Below are 15,659 nucleotides of genomic sequence, written 5' to 3'. Positions count from 1 at the left end.
TTTGTACAAGCTGATACTCTAATTCACATTTTCATGAATGAAGAGGACTGAATGTGCTTCATTGACTCTCTGCTCTTAAACATGCCAGCATATCCATATGTTAAAGATCCTCTCTCTGATATTCTTTTAGCTCAGATGTTATTGCCTTCTCCACATCTTTGAGAGAGGTGATGAAAAACTTACCAGATTGGCTTCAATTCATGTCTCATAAGTACCATGTGGTCTTTTTCACAGATATTGATAGTTTTTGGACAGAGTTGTTAGTACTCAGTAAACTGGTCAAAAGTACCATCCAGATTATCTGCTCTTGTTCTCAGGTCTGCTGGGTAGCTACAGCATGTAGGAGGTTGGATTGGGGCCAGCTCTTTGTTCCTATCCCTATTCTTGGATTTTTAAAAGCTGATTTGATCTGAAAAGAACTTTACAGTTTACAAACTCTCCACTTTTCCTTTCTATGATTGATAAACATAGGAAGAGGGGTTTGGATCAGAGGTGGTATTCTGCCAGTTTGCCCCGGTTCGGGCAAACCGGTAGCAGCGGCGGGAGGCTCCACCCAGATGTCATCACGGACGCTCTGCGCATGCACAGAAGGTTCTGCGCATGCACAGAAGGTTCTGCGCATGCACAGAAGGTTCTGCGCATGCACAGAAGGTTCTGCGCATGCACAGAAGCACCGTAAGCGAGCGAAGCAAGCGCGCACACATGCTCTCCTGGTTCCAAACCGGTAGTGAAGGTAAGAGAAAACCATTACTGGTTTGGATCATGGATTAAACTTCTTTGGCACATATCCTTCTGCAATTTATTGCCTCTCCCTGCCTGGCTACTGTTTCAAGAGTCTAAATTAACTTTAGTCCAACTTCCCAGCAAACTACAAAATTCTGATGCTGGCATATTCCAGTCTTCTTCAATGTGATGACATGCATACAATAATCCCCATCACATACAGATCTAACTATGGCAATATTGGAGTTTGTATTGCAGTTTATTGGGACTTGTATTAATAAGTATGTTCCACGTCATTATCTAAATTCCTCTTGCCACCATAATTTGTTCGTCTGTCAACTTTATAGATAAATAGATCAACTCCCAGCTACAAAGGAACCAGCTAAGCTTTCTTGATTAGTTGATGGGAATGGAGTCTGATGACTGGGGTGGAAGAAATATCTACTCTCTGGGAATTATTTTCCCCTTCACATTCTTCTGTTGTTTCTACATTATAAAGAACACAATAAAGAAATTATTTTTTCTTTTTTAACAAAATAAATCAATTTAAAATTATGTAATGAACAATTATTCATTTGGCTAAGAGGCCTCATTCCCAATGCCTGCAATACAGCCTAGAAAAGTATTACATATTTGTTAAATTCTATGTTTAAAAAAATGGAAAGTATTAGAGATTACATATTTTAACTTAAAAATCTTAACTGCTGTTACTGAGACTGTGTTCCATTATTTATTACTTATAATCTACTCCACTATTGTCCACCTACTATCGTCCCTTTGTTGCTAATGTTCAGTTGAGTATTCTATTTAAATGCCTTTTTCCCTTTTGGGCCACTTAATGCTACTACCCCAATTTTCCAATAAAGGAAAAATGTCATTTTATATAGTTAAATGGCTATATTTGAGTATAATTGTCTGTATCATTCCTTACACTTCTTAGCCAAATTAAAATCCATCTAAATTTTGTAAATAGCAAGCTGCTGTTTTGGTTCAACTGAATTACTGCCTTTCCAGCTATAATTAATTGCTGCTGTTGGAGGGCTGTATCATGGAGTTGTTTTTGTTTTTATTTTTGTTGTTGGATTATGTAATATCTTCATCTTTATACTGGGTCTTGGATATCTTACCCAAGATGGACAGATTTATTGCAGAATATTAATTCAAACTGTATAATCAAAATATGTATGCAAATCTCCCAGGATGATGTTCCAATGATTAAAATAATCAGAAGTTTTGACTCAATGGTTCTCTCAGTGAAAACCTTGAATAATAAACTTTTGGCACAACTCTTCCATTTTTTTACTCCCATCAAATGATATTTACTAGATAGAAGTACCAATAAAACAATATAAAATATAACACAGCAAATTTGTTAAATATTAAAACACTTGTGAAAGAAAAGCTTCTCCCAGAAAGCTATTTCAGACTTTTGACTTTTCTCCTGCCCCAGCTTCTTCCCCAATCTACGTTTGCATAATCTTTCCATCAGATAAGCCTTTTAACTATTATGCAGCAGTGTTTGTAAGTTTATTTTTCCCCAAACAACAGCAACACTGGTGCCATCTGTTTGCACTATGCAACTGATAAATGCAGGAAAAGAACCCTACTTTTCTTAAACTGTCCTTTATGAATATTTCTTAAGTCTTAAGTAGCCCTTGAAAAAGAAATCCTTCCCGAAAATACATCTGAAACCATCCCTAGATCCTAGAGATGTGTGAAGGTTTGGCAGTATATTGCCCTCCGGGTATGTTAAGTACTTTAAAACTTCCTGGCTGTTTCCTGTAATTAAAGCCTCACTTTCCCTGTTTTGCTCCCTGACTTTCCTGTTTCCACATCTTCTAATTTGGTAGGTTGCCACTGTTCCAAGACTACCAAACTTCGCTCACCCCTCCCTCTCTACCACCCAGTAATCGGAAGCCAAGTTCATTTCGGCTTCATTTGGAGCAGGACAATGGAAATATATTGGTAGACAAAGATACTAAAGTATAACCCAAAAGGCATGGGTGTAAAATCATGTGTGATTTTCATAGACAGTAACAAAAGGTAATTTTTCAAACCTTCTGCTTTACATTGGTAGAAGGAGCAGTGAATGTGATTTTAACTAAGAATCTAATGCAAACATCTGTGATAGAACAATACACCAAACAATAATTTAGCAAAGAGCACATGTAGATAAATTGCATCAACATAAGCAGCAGCAGCAGCAGCATTCAGTACTTTGAAAGCTGTGAATTAATTTCCAGCTCTGGAATGCTTATCGCTAATTTAAAAATTTGCAAAGATAAAATGTGATTATTTCTAGAAGCAGCATATATTATTTTCCTCTCTTATCACACCAAGGTTGCATTCTACTACAGTAAGTTGTTAAATATTGGGGTGGGGAGAATGGACTTCTGGGGTTCTCACACTTTGAAAAAGTTCTTAGAAGTGAAATCTTTCAACTACCCACTATGATAATGAATTATTTATGTGAGAGATTTAGAGTATTATAAGAGAATTTAATTGACAACTTCCTCCTGGGTGCTATTCAAGTTCTTAACATTAATGAGGCACCCTTTGGAAAGCAAGTGAGAAGTCATTTTTGGAATGCTGATTAAAAATGATTCCTACAACCCTAACGCGTTTATCAAAACTAACAAAGGTAATTCAAAAGAATATATGCACAATTGGGTCACGATGTCTGGAAGAATAAAGACAATATTAAAGTTGTTAGAAATGTTTTGGAGTACATGATTAAATGCTTGCAACAACATTCATAAAGATTAAGCTCAGATTGTTAAAAGGCAGAGAAGGGTGTCAATGGCTGGAGTTCAGATACGAAGGAAGTGGGATATGTTGTGTGACATAGATCAGAGTTAGACTTAAGCTTCTTCACACCATGGAGAAGGAATATGCAACTTGCATATTCACAAATCATCTGTAATTGGGAGAACTTAGAACCAAGAGCAACCAAGTTGTTCTCTTGATTCTAAGTTCTTGGGCTTTTCCATGACTTGCTTGCAAATAAAAATGCTTAAACCTGTGGTACAGGAGTAGTACAGTCCCAGTGTCAATGTCATTGAAATCACTGAGAACAACATATTTAATAAAGTCTGAAGTATTTAAAGCAAGAGTTCCTTAGAGCCAACTGTGGTAAATATAGGAGGATATTTTATTAGAAAGAAGAGGGGAGGACAGCTGGACTTGCCTTCCCCACAGCAAAAAGATTCTATTCTTTGCATTTGTAGGCACTTTTCCTTTGAAAATATTATCTTCATAAAGTAATGAAATGTACAAGGCAGATGTGTGGGTGTATGTGTGTCACAATATTCAGTTGTCTTCAGCTCAGAAATGACTTAAAGTATTTTGTGCAATACTTTCTATTAATCAATAGAACTTGAATCAGTACACTTTTCAGACAAGCATGGAAGTGTAATCTTTGAAATTTTACAAGGCTATTTGAAGGTATACCTAGGATTCCCTGAGAACAATGGCTCTCTCCTTGGCTGTGTGCTGTGCACTGCAAAATAGGGAAATAACTGGGAAATACATAGAGGAACTCCCGCTAGGATGAAATGTGGATATTTGAGTGCTTTGGAAGTTCTTGTCCTACAAGCCTATATAAATTTAGCAAGGTGTAAATCAATCCCTTTTTTCTGCATCACAGGAGAGAGAGAGAGGGAGGGAGGGAGGGAGGGAGGGAGAGAGAGAGAGAGACCTGATTTACTCCCACTTTCCTGTGCTTCAGATCTAGCTCCTTAATATCCAAGTTGAAGTTATAGTTCAGCATTAAAAATTGCTAGAAATACTGCTCCATCAACTTTAATGTAACTGGTATACCTGAGAGACTTATTTTGATAGGGTGCATGCTGTAGCTTTCAGTGCAAATCCAGACACTTAATCCTGCTGCCAGACTTATTTATTTAATTCAATTTGGACACTGCTGCACGGACTCTGTGTAACTGACCATATAATGAACCTTAAAGACACAATAGAAAATGAAACACATTAGGATCTGACTGCTTTATACAAAATTACAGAGAAAACATATCCAACAAGGTGTCCCATACTTCTCAATCCAAAGGCTGGAAGAATAACCAAATCTTCAAAACCGTACAGAGAAACATCAGGATGGCAGCCATGTGGATTTCAGGGAGAATCTTATGTCAAAAGGCGGGTGCTACCTGACTCTTGATGCATGCTCCTATTTGATAAAGGAACCCTGAACATACCAACTCTGCCAGCACATACCAGCAGGGCATGAGAGATAGGTGGTCCCTCAAATACTTGGCCTAATGCCATGTAGCTTTGTGTGAGATGATCAGCACCTTCAGTTGCACCCAGAAACATAGTGGTAATCAGTACAGTTCATAAAGCAAGAATGTCATATTGACGTAGAGAGGCATAACCATCACTGCCAACACTGCTCCATTCTAATTAATTGAAATTTGTGAGTCATTTTTCAAGGACAGCCTTGCAGTAATAGAACCTTGACTAGGATGAGACTAGGATGAGAAATGGCTATCTGAAGCTCCCGTATTTTTCAGAGTAAAAGACACACATTTTTCCTTCCTAAAAAAGCATGGAAATGTTGGTGCGTCTTATACACTGAATACAGACATTTTTGGCCTCCCAAAGCCCCGCCCCCGCATTTCATTTTTGTGAAAAATGGGTGAAAAATGGCCCATTTTTTACCAAAATGAGAGTGTTTTTGCCTTCTCCCCCCCCCCCCCCCAAGAAGCATTCTGCAGGCTTCAGCAAGGCTGGGAGAAGGGAAAAATGCCTCTGTTTTGGTGAAAAGGCATTTTCCCCTTCTCCCAGCCCTGCTGAAGCCTGCAGAGTGCTCCTGGGGGCCAGGAAGGACAAAAACTTTTTTCTTACTTACCTCTTCGAAATCTTGGTGTGTCTTACAGACCAGTGTGTCTTATAGTCCGAAAAATACAGTATGTGATATCTCTATAGTGGTTAAGATGACAATGCTTTGGGGAAGCAAAGTGATAAAGTACTGAAGAATTTGTATTGTTTCGTTCATTGCACATGGGAAAACCATGAGCCTCGCATTATCCAAAGGTGTTTTTTCAAAAGACAACTGGACTTTCTTGGTTGTTTTGCTTCTCATACAAGAAGCTTGCTCAGAACCATGACCTGGTTGATTGAGAATCTCCATAGACACTTGGATTATCCAAGCCAGGCATGGATGGCAAACAACATAGATGTATAAAACAAGCAAAATATATTATAATTCTTAGTTTATTTTATTTTTTTATATTTTATAGTAGGCTTGTTGCATTTTTATTTTGTTATGCCGTACCAGTGAGGTACACCAAAAGAGTCAGTCTGGCATAGCCGTAGTGGTTAGGGTAGCAGGCTACAAACCTGGAGAATGTGAATTCTAATCCCACTTTAGGTACAAAGCCAGTTGGATGGCCTGGGCCAGTCACTCTCAGCTCTGAGAGAAAGGCAAGGGCAAGCCATTTCTAAAATCTTGCCCCCCCTGACCCCCCTGAAAGGAGCTATCCAGGCAGTTGCCAGGAATCAATACCAATTTGAAGGAATACCCCCCTCAGAAAAACCAGGCATGTTTAAACAATAATTAGTAATCACTGTGCTATAATTCCTCCTTCTCTCATGGAACTTTAGGCTATACAATGTTCATGGAAGGAAGAAATTTTTAAGCATCTCAAAATGTATTCAACAGCAGTGATGGAGCTAAAATTCCTAGGACCTGGGATTTAGATGTCATTTTAACCAAGTTTTATCCACAGCTTGCTAAGTGGTGATAGTCAAGATTCATGCAAAATGCTAAGCTGTCAATTGAAGTTAATAAAACAACAATGGCTGTACTCACACAATGGCCTATGCTACAAATAAATCATGCTCTGGCTTAATACAGCATATAAATCTTAGCCCTAAGAATGGCAAGCCAATGTACTTCTTTGAGCCACTTATGATTATCTTTATGTGCTATTTAGCTATTGATTCTGTTGCCTATTATGATTATTATTACATACACAACAACCTGAAATCATAGTTGCCAGTTTTTTAGCTGGTGTTGGCCTTCACACTTCAACTTCCTCCCAAGAAGCTAGAATTTCATAATATATTGGCTTTGGATATGTGCAAATCTAAACAACATGGCCTTTTGTAATTTGCAGATGGAAATTTTGTCCATATGCATGTTTTCTAAGCACCATCCAAATTTTTTTATGTGACATCCACTGCACCAATAACTGCTGGGACAACCACAATCAACATCTCATAAACTGTTTAACTTTAGTTTTCAGTTCTTGATACTTTGTGATCTCCAGTTCTTTATCTTTTATTCTACTATTAGATCTGGTGTATCAGTTATTGGTATGTTATCCAAACTTTATCAGTTTGCCTAAGGAAACCCTTCAACATGTTGCTCATTTCAATTACTTTTTCAACTGTATATACCACCAATTTTTCATTACTGGCAATTTCTTACAGAAATTCTACTGAATCATTTTGGCGACTGTGTTCTATTGTTGTTTACAATTAATTTATGTGATCTTCATGCATGTAATGAGTATATATGATCTATTGTTTCTTCTGCTTCTTTGCACAAAGTTTCCTCTGAATCATTTGATTTTTCAATTCTGGCCTTGATTGTAATAATTCAAATAATTTTTGAGCAGCCAAAATCAAACCTTCAGTTTTTGTTGTAGGGTTCAGTTGTTAAGCCATTGCCAAGTTTCATTGTTATCCACTTTTTCTTCAATCTTTTTATATAACTATTTTAGTGAACCACTATGGCTTCATTTGTTTGGTTTATTTAAAACATATTGTAGTAGATAGTATTAGTATTTAGAGAGGGAGAAGTATTCTAACATCTTGATATATCTGAAAACATTCTGATGCCATAGAACAAATAGTTTATATTGGTCTATTCTGTTACAAAATGTATAGTATGATCTAAAAATAATAATCATTCTGCACATATTATAAATATATGGCTTCTAAAAGAATAGAAACAAAAAAAATGTTACATAAAAGTATATGTAGTTACTTTTCAGGTTACAGTGTGCATTTTAGCTAAAAAAATAAGATAGCAAAATATATGTAATGTTATTGGAGGTTGATAAAAAATAATAGATACTTCAGAATACTTACATATTCCTATATATTATTGTTTCTATTCCAGCAGTAGCAATAATTGCAACTATTAAAAAAAAAAAACAGCATCATTAGCTTCTCTAAATTTTGACAGATGTTTGACCATTTCTGCTACTTATGAACATTTGTAGACATTTGCAATGGAGGCTAACAATGTGTATTTTGCTGTTCTACTTCCTTTAATTTTTTTCCCTCTCAGCGACTTTCGATACCATCGACCATGGTATCCTTCTGCGACGACTGCGGGAGGTGGGGGTGGGAGGCACTGTTTTGCGGTGGTTCTCCTCTTACCTCTCGGATAGGTCGCAGTCGGTGTTAGTTGGAGGGCAGAGATCGACCCCTAGGCCCCTAACATATGGGGTGCCGCAGGGTTCGGTCTTGTCCCCCCTACTTTTTAACATCTACATGAAACCGCTGGGCGAGATCATTCGGCGGCACGGGATAAAATACCACCAGTATGCGGACGATACTCAATTGTATCTGTCTGCCCCGTGTCAACTCAATGAAGCGGTGGACGTGATGAACCAGAGCCTTGAAGCTGTTAGGGACTGGATGAGGGCTAACAAGCTTGTGCTCAACCCAGATAAGACCGAGTGGCTGTTGTGTTTCCCTCCCACTAATTCAGCAAGTATTTCATCTCTCAGGCTGGGGGGGGGGTCAAATATTACGCCCCTCAGACAGGGTCCGCAACTTGGGAGTCCTCCTGGACCCACAGCTGACCTTTGAACACCATCTGTCAGCTGTGACCAGGGGGGCATTTGCCCAGGTTCGCCTGGTGCACCAGTTGCGCCCCTACCTGAACCGGGAGGCTCTCACAACAGTCACTCGTGCCCTTGTGACCTCTTGGCTGGAGTACTGCAATGTGCTCTACATGGGGCTGCCCTTGAAGAGTATTCGGCGACTTCAGCTAGTCCAGAATGCGGCCGTGCAAGCGATTGTGGGTGCACCTCGCTTCACCCACATAACACCTATCCTCCGCGAGCTGCACTGGCTTCCGGTCGATCTCTGGGTACGCTTCAAGGTGCTACTTACCACCTTCAAAGCCCTTCATGGTAGTGGATCTGGGTACTTGAGAGACCGCCTACTGCCAATTACCTCCATCCGACCAATTAGATCCCATAGATTAGGCCTCCTCCGAGTCCCATCTGCCGGTCAATGTCGACTGGCAACTACGCGGAGGAGAGCCTTCTCGGTGGCAGCTCCGACCCTATGGAACGATCTCCTCGTGGAGATTCGTACCCTCACCACCCTCCAGACCTTCCGCACAGCCCTTAAAAACAGGCCTGGAATTAAAGACTGTAACCCACCCGAATAGTATGAACGTTGTGCTTTTAATGATGTATTGTCTTATGTGTCAATTGTTTGTTTCCCTCCCCTTTCGAGTTGTAAGCTGCCCTGAGTCCCCCCAGGGAAAAGGGCGGCATATAAATAAATTACTCTAAACTCTCTAAACTCTTTTCATCTTCCATAAACACAATTCCTTAAAGAAATGTGCCGTTCTACCAGCACATTTGTCATGAGACAAGGCAGGAAGGGTAGAGGATGGTTTTTAATGAATTGCATTGTATTAAGCTTTAAGGCAGACAAGTACTTGAGACAGCCAAAAGGTGAAGATTCAGAGATTCTCCTTAATCACCTCCTCCACCCTCTTATTCTCTCCTTCCTCTTTGAAATGTTTTGCAAAGTACTGGTGATCCAAAGCCTTAGGAGAAAGTATCAAAAATAGAAAGCCCAGGAGTTTTAAAATTCTCTTTCAGAAATTCAATAATTTTGCAAAAAAAAAAAAAAAAGCTATGTCCCAGCTGATTTGATAAAAAGGGGTGGGAATAAGGAAAATCACCATCGGAGAACTAAACAGAAGGAGCGGGATTTTGAACCAAGACCATTCAAGCAGCTTCAGTAAGATTTAATGTTACTGTTTTAAGTACTCGAAGAAGCCTGCTATTTTGCCAAGTACACTTGCACAAAATACAGTAATCTGCTGTGTAAGTATTTATCAATCCATCCATGTGTTCAACTTAGCCTTTCTCAATCTTTTTAATAGGAGGAAATAAAATTCAGGCCCAAGGTAATTGTCACCCACAGCTATTTTCTGTGAGATGGGCAGCTATGCAAATTTGATAAATAAATAAACACTTATAAAAGTTACAATAAAATAAACAATGATTATATCTACAGCTCACAAGCACTATCATTGCATAGTGTGCTAAGTTCAAGAAGAGAGTGGAGTGCCATTTTTCAGAATGGTGAATCTATGGCACACGTGCTCAAAGTAATACACAAAGCTATGTTGCCCAGCATGTGCAGCCTTGCCTGTTTGTCTTTCATGTTTCTGGCACACATGCGCACATGATGGTCAACTGTCCTTTACACGCACAGCAATGCCGAAAACCGGTGTGTGCATGTGCGCCGGTCAGCTGATTGTCAGGAGTGCATGCATGCCAGAACCCGGAAGTTTGGCTTTTCTGGAGCTTTTCTGGAGCATGGTCCCTTCATGCAGCAGTGCCAAAAACCAGCCTGCGCATGTGCACTGACCAGCTGATTGTTGGGCACGCATGCATGCTAGAACCTGGAAGTTTGGATTTTCCGGAGCACGGCCCTGATGAGCGCGTGCACATGCGTTTCCACCTGATCTTTTCGGCACCTAGTGCCAAAAAAAGTTCGCCATCACTGGTGTAGGGTCTCCTGCTTGGGTAGGGGGTTGGACTAGAAGACCTACAAGGTCCCTTCCAACTCTGTTTATCTATCAGAATAATTTCTTTTCTCAATAATGCTCTCTTGTGGAACCCCTAATGACCTCCCATAGATCCCTAGGGTTGCCTGGAACACCAATCAAAAAAGATTGATCTAGGCTGTACATAGAGTTAATTCAGCTGCCAAGATACAGTAGACTGAAGTTATATTGCTTAAAAAGTAAAAAACCACAACATTCCACAGAATGTAAAAACAATACTTGCAAACTGCAAAGTTCCATAGAATGGAAACAAACCAACACAAGATTTTCCATTTTGAAATGTCCTCTTAAAATCCAACAAATTTCAGTCACATATCTTTTATGCTTGAAAATGTCTTTGTTTTTTTAAGCCTGATTTTAAGGATCTTGAAAATTCAATAAACTAGGTATCAATGCATCAGCACCATTCAAAATAGGTTTTGAGAAAGATAAAAGGCAATAAATAAATCTCATTTCATGAAAAATATTCCTATCATTTTGGATTATTCATTTGACAAAGCAGCCCTATTGGAGCATAGGTACTTCAGGATCTTCTCTGCATCAAATTTCACTTCTGGGCGCTCGTATTGGTCTTCAATTTGTAACTTAATTCTGCAGAAAGCACTGCACCAACACAATGAAATAATACTTAGGAAGAATGACATAATATTTTTAATGCAGTCCCTTGAAGAGAGACAATAAATAAATGATTGATTGATTGATTGATAATAGATATCTGTTGTGGCCCAGCAGGTGCCGTTGGAGCTGCCACCAGACTCCGACAGAGTCGGCTCTGAAGGAGGTGGAGGACCCTGGACAGGGTTCTGACTCCGAGCAGGGCGCAGAGAGGCTGGTTGGCCACCTGAGCCTTGGATCAGTGGGGAGGAGACAAGGGAGAGTGAGCCGGAGGCCAGTAGTGAGTTGTTCCTGGATGCACGCCATCAAAGAGCTACTAGGCATCAGGAACAATTACGCAATTACAGGAGGTGATTGTATTCAGCTGGTGGTCATTAGGCTCCTCTCCAGACTATAAAAAGCTACTTGTGCACACAGCCCTCTTTGCAGAAGTCAACACAGGATTGAATGTCGGGGGACAGTACTGTGAGCTTGGCAGGCTGGATTGCTGCCAAGCCTTATCTGTGAGTTTGTCTGAGTTGCTGCCAAGGTCCTTATCTGTTGGTTTTGCTTGGCTTTCAGCCACCGAGGTTTTGGTGTCTTGCTATTAAAGTACAATCCAGTTAAGCTTCTCTCAGCATTCGTTACTGGATGGAGGAGGGGGTTAGAACAGATATCTATCCAGAATTGTTGAGTATTGGGTATCATACAGTCATACAGATCAATAAATAAATGTAATTATATCTACTGGCAAATTAAACTGCATGGATCAAGGTTGAGGTTTCCATCATTAACTGTAACAGGGCAGCAGTTTTTAAATTCCTGTCCATGATACCTCCAAGTTTTAACATACAACATGCATTAATAATAGCATGCAAGATAGTTCCCCCTTCCTACATCATCTTGACAACTATTTTAAGAGTCTGTGCAATGATGCTTTTCCCAATTATTTCCCAACTTTTCTTCTTTTCATCCCCAATACTTACTGCAATTATTTTTTTGCCATTATTGTCATTACGGCAACCCCCCTTTCACTTATTCCAAAGAAAGCTGTGCCTATTGACCTACACACATAACCCTTACATATTTATGGATTGCCCTTTAGTAGATACTGTATTTTATCCATGGGGAGATTAGTAATGTCAAACAAGTCCTTGGAGGTCTTCTAGTCCAAAAACCTGCTCAAACAGGAGGCCCTACTTGTAGTATTCCAGACTGGCTGGCCAGTCTCTTCTTAAAAGACATCTTTCTAAAAAGTATCCTGTAAAAGAATCATCTGACCCATCTTTATCCATCCTTGTCTGCATTGTTTGGGGTTGAGAAATCCCAGGGAATCCTGAAGATTACCTTGAAGATCAAAGAAGCTTAGTGGATGCAGTCCCTCTTGGGATGCAGAGATTCTTTGCAAAAAGGTTCCCTAAATATCAGAGCAGAAAACATAATATCAATTCACAATTGCGGGACTCCTATGCAGATACAACCACCCACCAAGAGAAGCTAGAATCTGCTTGGTGAATAAAGTAGACTAGAGCTAAGACATAATCAAACAATCCACATGAGGATTTAACACCTTGGGTAAACCCTCACTTGGAAGGTGGAAAAAAAACCAAAAACGGATCCCTGGTCCCCCAAAGGAGCTTTGCTCTAAGTCAGAAACTTTTATAGCCCTGGCTTGAAATAACGTTTTGGCTAAAAACTGTCATGCACAATAGCTCCCGCTAAAAGGTTGAGAAAAGTGAAGCAGTGGTGTATTAACCACTAAGCAGACTAAGCACGTGCTTAGGGCACCAGACTCAAGAGGGCACCACAAAGTTGAGAAAGAAAGAAAAAAGATTTGCACAGTATGTACAAAGGAAGGGAGGCACCAAGATTTGTCAGTGCTTACGACACCAGTGAGCCTTAATCCGCCATTGTGTGTGAGTGTGTGTGAAGAAAAGGCGGGTTTATTTTCACTTCCCACGTAGCTTCTGCAATTCTCGACCCCTTTCATCAGCCTGAACCCTATGGAGGGAAGCTCTTGGCGGTGCCATTTAACAAAGCGACCGCTGTATTCTACGACGAGGGGCAAAGGAAGGAATATTAATCGGCGTAGGGCTGGGGGGCGGGGCGGGGGAGGAGAGTCAAATATTGGAAAGGCAAAGCCGTGCTGGATCGAATGGGGTGTTTTTGTTTTTGCCAACGCTATGGAAACCTTCAATATTCATTCCAGGCCAGTTTTGGCAACTTTAAGAGTGTGAACTTCATCTCCTACAATTCCCCAGCCAGCCTTGCTGTGTTAATTACATATCCGCATAGTAAGATAGTATAGATTGCATATCTTGATAGTATGCTGGAAAAGTATACTAATCATGAGATGTTGATCTCATATGTCAGATATAATATCATGAAATATGCCCGGTTGTAACCATTGGCAACATTTTTATGAAGTTTGCCCTGAAAACATTTCTATGAAGTTTATCCTGGCGTTCAGTCGTTTCTTTGCTCTCAAAACCCGAGAACAACAATTTAATAAATTTGGCAACTGGAGAAAACCCCGAGTCAAAAGATGGCAATTTAATTGCAAGGGGGGCGGTAATCTACCGCGGTTTCCCCCCGTTTATTTATTTTATTTTTGCATAGAGCCAGGCGCTCAGAGTCACTTCTGGTGAGACGGGAAGCTCTGTAAATTCGATAAATAAATCAAAAGGGTCAATAAATAATGCTGTTAAGACCCGCCAATTACACCTTCCAAATTGATGGGACTGTTTACTGCCCGGCGAATGACTCCTGCGGGAAGCTGCATTTCTATGCAAACCAGGAAGACGACTCAATTGCAATAAACAGAAACGTTTATCTGACTTGACTGTTGGGGCGAGATGGATCCGGTTTTGTAGGCGCAAACTTCCTTGTTGTGGTGGTTATTGCAACGTCTCCGTGAAGTTGTTTGCGTATTGTCTCCAATCCACGAGTGAGACAGATCAATTTCTGCAGGGCTCTTTTTAATTCGTCTTGTTCCCCCCTCTCTTATTCAGAACCATCCAAGGAGATCCTCAAGGTGTCTCACACCTGTTCGGCTTTTTCTCCATTGTTGATGGAAGAGAAACTTAAGAGACGGACACCGTCTGCCAAGAAAGGCAATAGAGACAATGGGGTCGGCAGAGATGATGCTGGTATAATTTTCGGTCCGTTCTAGGATGAGTAAGGATTATATCTACCCGATAGAGAAGGAGAGAAACAACCTAGAACTAAGGAGAAATTTCCTGACAGGTAGAACAATTAATCAGTGGAATAACCTGCCTCTAGAAGTTGTGAATGCTCCAACTCTGGAAGTTTTTAAGAAGATGTTGGATAAACATTTATCTGAAATGGTGTAGGGTTTCCTGCCTAAGAAGGGGGTTGGACTAGAAGGCCTCTAACGTCCCTTCCAATTCTGTTATTCTATTCAATGGCACATTTCCCCCTATTTGATTTACATTTCCAGCTGTGTTTGTTCGGTATTATTTGTTTATTGGATGGTGGGGCGGGGCCAGTAAGAGATGGTATTTGCCGGTTCTCTGAACTACTCAAAATTTCCATTACCGGTTCTCCAGAACCTGTCAGGACCTGCTGAATTTCACCCCTGATCTGGAGACCCGCCACGCTAATCCCCTGAAAATTTAAATTAAAGGCAATGGAGACTCCAGGCTCGTTCCTACTTTCTTAGAGTAGTTAAGACTGCAGTAGCAAAGATGGACGTCATAGGCGACGGCGGGAAGAATCTGCGCGCCCGGCAGGGATTTTACTGCCGGATCTTCTTTATTCAGAAGAAATGCGCTCAACTTTCAAGCGTCAGTGTAGGCAGAATCGGAGTCTTTTAAGTTGCAGGTTCCCATGTTTAGCAGTGTTGCTCTTCTGAGTTAGCAGTATTGCTCTTCTGAGAAATTGACCTTCTACATTACTTACATATAAATAAATATATTTATTCTCTCCCCTCCCCCCCACGACACACTCCGAACTTTAAACTCGGTGTATATGATCCAGTGTATATTTTGGGAGTGGGGAGCTGGATTTTTGCCCTAAGATTTCCTCGAGTGCCTCTCGAGGCCTGATCCACACCCTGGCCTCTTGGACAAGCTCAACCTACCAAAAACATACAGACTAGAAATAAAAGTTAAAGTGAGCAAAAAATAAATGGTTAAGAGAACACCTGTCTGGTCTTGATGGATATAAATCATCGGGACCTGAGGGATTACACCCCACAGTTCTAAAGGAGCTGGCAGATCTCGTCTCAGAACCACTGTACCATATCTTTTAAAAATACTGGCGCACTGGGGAACTACCAGAGGACTGGAAAAGAGCTGTTGTGGTTCCTATCTTCCAAAAAAAGGGGGGGGGAAATTGCGGGTAGAGAAGGACGAAGAGACGACAGGCGTGTTTTACTCTTGTCGAAGCCTCTTTCCACCAAATAGTCTCTGCATGAAAGACTTCATTCGGAAGGAATGAGGCTTCGACCAGGGTCAAATAGTACGGAGGC

The sequence above is a fragment of the Thamnophis elegans genome, chromosome 4, assembly GCF_009769535.1.
Source record: "Thamnophis elegans isolate rThaEle1 chromosome 4, rThaEle1.pri, whole genome shotgun sequence".
Lineage (NCBI taxonomy): Eukaryota > Metazoa > Chordata > Lepidosauria > Squamata > Colubridae > Thamnophis > Thamnophis elegans.
The sequence above is the reverse complement of the archived record's forward strand: the minus strand, read 5'-3'. Positions refer to the sequence as shown.